We start from the raw sequence: 7,128 nt of genomic DNA, 5'->3' as shown, positions 1-7,128 counted from the left end.
TTTTTCATCATTTGTTTAAACAATTACGATTTAAACAAAACGTACCACTTTTTCGAAAAAACGCCGGGTATATTCGGATTCAGCGGCTCAAAATACATAAGAATCATACCTTTTTATCCTTGGACATATTATTGCATACGGCAGCATTGCCCGCTCCCGGACTAATACAAACATTTTTATGTATAGGCGATTTTAGAGTTTAAACAATTCCAGTAGAGAGGCATTAAAATTGGAAACTAAGTTAAATATTTCAAATTAAAGCTTTCTAAATTTAGCCAAATCTAAACTTTTATTTAATTAAAAAAGTACGATTTAACGTGAAAATTGATCAGACCAAATTTTCTAAAATAAAAAAATAAATTTTAAAGATACGTTCAAAATACAAACTAATTTTGAATGGGACATTTTTAATTTGAAAATTGTTCCAAAAAGTTCGACATTCCAAGCTTAGTTAAGAAAAATTTTAATTAGAAATTTGAATAATTTCTTTAATGTTTAATGGTATCAAATTTCGAATTATGAACTTACACGGTAAGTGCTAAATCCTCCTCTTTTCCCTATTATAAATTTAAATTTTGCAATTAAAATTGAAATGGTCGAATTTCAAAAAGTATAATTTACATTTTAAAAATTGTTAATTTCTGAACGATTATAAGTAGTGAAAATATTCAAAAATTTAAGGGTTTAGGAACAAAAAAGTGTTATTGATCAAACACTTGGCGACTAATTTTTTTTTAGATTTAGATGAATCTCGGATTAGTTTCAAGTTTTTTAAGTATAGATTTCTCAATTTAAAAAATATTTCTCATGTAAAAATGCTTTTTATTTCGAAATTTATTTTAGAATAATTAAGTTTTGAGATTTTAGAACTCAAATTTTTTCCAATTTGAATGATAAGAATGAAGGTAAATTTATTTTTTTATTTTACAAAAATGTGTCTGCTCAATTTTTATGTTAGATCGCAATTTTTTAATTTAATAAATATTTAGATTTTTAAAAGTTCAGAAACTTTTACTCTGAAATATTTGATTTAATTTTCAATTTTATTAGTCAAATTTCAATCGTTTCGAATTAAAACGTATTGAATTCAGAATTATTCCATTTAAAATTATTGAATTTTAAATTCTTTTGATTTGAAGTAATACAATTTTCATCCATTTGAATTTTAAATGAATTAAACCATTTTTATTTATCCGTCTTAACAATTAAATCATTTTTAATTGTAATTCTATAAATTGAAGAAATAAAAAGTTGACTCTTCATTTCCGAAATCATCAAAAGCATTAAAAGTTAATAATTTTAATTTATGGATCTTCAAAATTCAAGAGATTTCATTTGTACTTTTTCAAAATTTAAATTGTCAATCTTTTAAATTAAAGAGTTTTTTAATTTTGAGAGATTAGAATTACAAATTAGGTAAGTTTTTAGTTTTTAAATTAAAAATTCTATAAATCTCACAATTTTTATCTGAAATTTCTTAAGTTTGGAATTTTTAGAATTAATAACTTTAACTCATCTTTGAAATAATTAAAATATAAGGGTTTCAGTTTAAATATCTTCAAGATTAGGCAGTTGTCGATTGTAACTCTTGCACACTACATGTCGTTCAATTGTCATTATTTTTAAGTTCAAGAGTTTTTGTTTGTGATAATTTGCAATAAAAAATACTGTAATTTAAGTTACTTGCTTTCAAAATTTCTTCTTTTTGGTAGTTTTGATATTGAAAATTGCAATTAATACTACTAAAAACATTCTGTTATCTGTATTCAAATATTCATTTCTGTCTTTATTTCTATTTCTTGCTTGCATAAAATCTTATATGAAAATGAAAGATGCAAGTTACTGAAAGTCAATTAAAATTAAATTTAAATTAAAATTCAATTGAAGAGCAGGTAGTTATTTTAATATTTATTTAAATGTATGATTAGTTATTATATTTAATAGCACTTTCAATTAAAATATTAATTTCATTTTGATAATTACTCCTAATAATAATTATATACAATAATAACAATAATAATTATTCTGTTTAAATAGTATTATGTACATAAAATTGTACTCAATGATTAAATTACTTACGTCACTTTAGTGGCACTTCATAGGCAGCCTATATGGGGCCTTCGAAGGTGAGCACATCGAAACTATGTGGGCCCTTCATAGTTTGCCAATGTAGGGTCAACGTAGTAAAGAGAAAAAATACGAATGCTCTCGCAGGGGTCAACTAAAAAATTTCACACAGGATATTCAAATATTATTCAGGTTATGAAGGCTTATTTAAAATTAAAATAAATGTAATTGATACTAAAACTACTTTTTAAATTTTTCTAATTTTTTACATTCTCATCATTTATGATTGAGAAAGTATTCGAATTGTCAGAAATTTGACATCACACGTTTTCAACGGATCGCTACGTTTCGAGACCCCCTGAATCCGAAAATCAGGTTTTCACAATAGCGTCTGTGTGTCCGTCCGGCTGTAAACACGATAACTCTCGAAAAAATGAACGAATCAAATTCATCTTTGGCACACTTTTTTTAGGTTCTAAAAGAAAGAACAAGTTTGTGAACCAGCCCTTTTTAATAAAAATTCAAAAAGTGAGCGCATTTTCAAAATTTTTGAGACAACTTTTTTCTGAATTTGAAAATTCTATGTACGGATATTTATAGTATTAAAAAGAACAAACAATTTTTCCTTATAACTTTTTTTGATAAAAAGAATATTCTTAGAGTTAGAGCGTTTTCAAAATTTTTTTAATCAATCGAAAATCAAAATTTGAAGCTGAAAAGCGCACGATATGAAAAAAAGTCAAGAAAAGAAAAACATTTCTTTTTGAAAGCCCTACAAGATTATCGTAACCAATTTTTGGATTTTTTTTCAAAAATCGAAAATTCAAATTTTTATTGCAAACAAAATAATGGAAAATAAAAAATTCCATTTTGTTGAAAAAATATGTAGGATACGAAAAAAAATGAATTCACAAAAATGGTTATCCCAAAAGAGATCTACAATTTCGTTAAGAATCACTTCTTGATAGGACGCTTACTTTTTGTTTTATTCGTGAAAAATAACGTTAAAAAAATAAAATAAAAAAAATGTGTGAAAAAATGACGAAAGTTACGAGAAAAAAAAATCGAAGAAAACCTGTTTAGAAATGTCTGTCGGAAATCGAGCGCGCAGCGTGTTTTTTTACTTAATGTGCAAATGTAATTCCGTTTGCTTGATGTTGATAATTATTATTAATAATACACTTATTATTTTAAAAATGTTCATAATTAAATCTAAAATTAAAACTTTTGCTAAACAATTACCTTGTTTGATATGTTTTACTGCTACATTAGTAAATTTAACAAGATAGGAAATAATTTTACACTGTGTAAGAGAGAACATGGATAGTATTCTGAAAAATAGATAACATTAAATTGTATAGAAGACAATCACAATTTTTACTTATCAGCATTAATTAGTCTTAAGGACATCTCGTCATTATATTTCAAGTTGTTGGATTTCTATAAATATGAAACTGAATATGTATGAATTATAAAACAGCTTAATTTTTAGACCTTGGTTAAATTAATTTTTTTTTTCATCAAAAGCCTAAATTCAAACATATTTAGTTCAAAACATCTTTTTTTAATTTCCAATGTTATATTTCTAAATACTGTATTTTAAATTCAAATATTAAAAATGCCAGGGCCATTTCTCTATAATAATATAATAAGTTTATAATAATTATTATTTTTAATTTAAATAACAGGTCTTACAGACCGGTCCCTATACCCCCTATTGTACCTTATATTCATTTAAGGTCCTTAAAATGCCCTGTTTTAAATATTTGGTCCCTATGGGACACTGTTTTACACTATTTAAAGAGTTTTTTAAAAAGATTTTAGGGTATCTTTAAAAATTCTAAGGCATTTTCAAGAACTTTTAATTAGAAATATTTTAGAAAACTTTCACGAATTTCAGTAATTATTAATTAATTTCATTAATTCAAAGGGATGTTAAAACGTTTGAAATATTTTAGGATTATGCATTTTGTAAAATTTCGGAATACATGGAACGATTTTACAGGACCTATAAGGTTTTAAAATATTTAAAAATATTTTACAAGATTTTATAAGATTTCCAAGGATTTTAATTACTTTAAGGGATTTTAAAATTTTCAAGATTTTTTAATGCATTTTCCAGGATTTTCCAAAATATCATCATAGAATTTCATCGAATTTTACAATATATAAGCAGATTTTAAAGAATTTATGCTCTAGAAGTTATGTCTTTTGTAGGATTTCATAGGATTGGAAATACTGGAGGGAATTTAAAAAGATTCTAAGAAATTTTTTATTACTTTCATTAGTTGGAAGGGATTGCAATGTGTTTGAAATATTTTAGAATAAAGAATTTTCTCGAATTTCGGAAAATATTAAACGATTCTACTGGACCTTTAAGGTTTTATTATGTTTTGAAAGATTTTACGGGATTTAATCAGGCTTCCGAGGATTTAATGATTATAAGGTTTTTTTTAAAGCTTTCAAGGTATTTTAATATATTTTTCAGGATTTCAGGAAATATCACCATATTTCATAGAATTTTATGAAATTTATAAATAATTCAGTGTTTTTTAATTAATTAAAAAACGTAAGATATTTTTTAGGGTTTCAAAGATTTGAAGAGATTTCAAATTATTTCTAGGAATTTATCCTGAGTTCTATTAATTTCTCCAAATTTTTTTGGATTTTTTAAAACTCTATTTACTTCTTCTAAATTACTTTGATTTAATGGATTTTTTTATGTTTATTAAAGATTTTATTTAATTTATCGTAAAAGGGATTTAAAATATTTGAGGAAATTTAAAAAAATTCCAAGACATTTTGAAAAGATTTAAACAATTTTAAGGGTTTTGATAATTTTACGAGATTTCAAAAATTTGGCATGTGATTATAAAGATTTTTTAGAATTTCAGAAGACAAAGAAGGATTTTGAAGGTCTTAAAAGGTTTCAAACATTCAAAATATTTATTCCTAAGCAAAGCGAAATTTCGTAGCGTTTCAAAAATTTCCAGAAATTTTCAAATATTATTTGCAGTTCATTTGGAATTCGCCCAGAATTCTTGTTAATTAATCCTGAATTATCTTAAGTGCTTTTGAATTCAATGGATTGTTTTTCTAATTCAATTTGTTTTTTTTATGAATTTCATTGAATTCTTCTCGTTCCCCTTAAATTCCTCTAAATTCATTGCAATTTTAAGAAAATAAATAAAATACTTTTTTCCAACTTGTTTGAATTCGTTTGAATTTAATTCGAATTGTTTTGAATTTGTTACCCTTTGGGCATGAACAAAGTACCATATCAGTGTGATAAAAATTACGCTGTTTGATATATTTTATTCCATAGGGACTTTGACGCCTGAAATAATCTAACTTATTTTGTTTCAATTTAAGACAGTTTTGAATATAATGATTTCAGGTTGACGCAGTTGGAATTCCTTATCTTGAACTTTAAACGCAGAAAATTGTCTCTTTTTAAATTATTAAAAATTGTAGAATATTAAATTGAAAGGTTTGATAGGTGAATCGTTTTCAGTTTAAAGGATATGGTTGCATTTTTCTTAATAGGAACATTTTTTATTTCAACAATTATTTTAGAATCTTTAGATCCAGATTGACAAAGATAGTTTCAAGCTTCGATCATAATTTAGTCATTAGTTTCTAAATTAATTTCTATCGTAGGTCAATCTTATAGAATTTATCTATAAAATTTAGACTGTATGCTGATCAAACTTTATCCATCATAAGTGGTTATTGATTTATTCTACTTGTCAAAATCGAATTCTTTTAAACCAAATAATTCAATCTTGATATTTTTTTTTAATCTTTAACGTGTTTTATATTTTAGTTTGTACCATTTTTGAGAAGAGTATTTTTTCATTTCGCAGGCCTGATTTTATGGTGCTATTAATTTGTTTTTGACTTTCTCAAACGACCAGACTTCTTTATAATTCTGATTCTAACAATAGAGACTAAATTTCGTGCAAATCTATATGCTATGTTTGTTCAATGACGAAATTGAGTTTCCCTTTCCTAGGGTAATATTTCCGGAAAAAATTTCATCCTTACACTCTACGGATCTTCCCTAGAAAATATCACTTTGGGCTCTCTTCGCTATCTTCATTTTCGACAATCAGTCCAAAAGTCAATTTAATTTACAGTCATTGCCACCGAAAAGCAAAGCTGTTTGAGATAACTCCTTATGGACCTATCAGCAAGTCCAAGCATGGATGGAAAAAAATCGAGGGGAATAGGAGTGGCAGTGAAGTAAACATGGACTTACTCCAGTCACAATAAAAAAAGATCATGCTTCAGAGGAATGGATGCAGTTTGTTTTCTGTAAGTGAAAAATAGGATGCGAGTCGAAACGTAGGTTGAGGGAATCAGGTTTGAAGTGATGCATCATCTGCTCGTTCTGCAATGGAAACTTCCACGAACAGTTTCGGAAATCAAAGCAAACTCTGACAAAGAGGAGGAAAATGAAGAGGAGCTTGGACCAGCGGACATACTGACAAAATTATCAGCAGCAATGGAAGAAGAAAAAGAAAAGGAGGAGGAGGCACAAGAAAAAGAAACTGAGCAGGCGGTTAAGGAGAAGGAAGGTGATGGCAAAGAGAATCCTGTTGACTTTAAAGAAAACATAAATCAACCTAACCCATCCAGGCCTTCAAAAAGAAGTCTTCTAGGCCCATCCAGGCGCTCTAAAAGACTGAAATCGAAACATTAATTAACTAACATCAAAAACAACTGAAGATCTTGTGCTGCTTTTCTGAAAGAAAAACTTTGTGGATTAGACCTACTGAGTATAACATGCTAAAAAAAGTTTCACTTACTCTACCTCAAAGGTGATGTGAAAATAGTAATGTAGAGATTCTACACATATCGATAAGTTCATACATATTTGCACCTGTGCGTGTATGTTTATGTAGACTGATAAGTTAACAATATATATTATTCATAGACTTGTGATGGTATGATAGTAATACGAGGGTAGTTCAATAAGTACTTAGAATGACCAACAAATGGCGCGCGAATCGCTCCAAATCATCTGTTTTCAGTCAGCACCACTCCCGACTAGATATA

This window comes from Belonocnema kinseyi, chromosome 5 (assembly GCF_010883055.1).
Source record: "Belonocnema kinseyi isolate 2016_QV_RU_SX_M_011 chromosome 5, B_treatae_v1, whole genome shotgun sequence".
In the NCBI taxonomy this organism is placed as follows: domain Eukaryota; kingdom Metazoa; phylum Arthropoda; class Insecta; order Hymenoptera; family Cynipidae; genus Belonocnema; species Belonocnema kinseyi.
Note: the sequence above shows the minus strand (reverse complement) of the source record.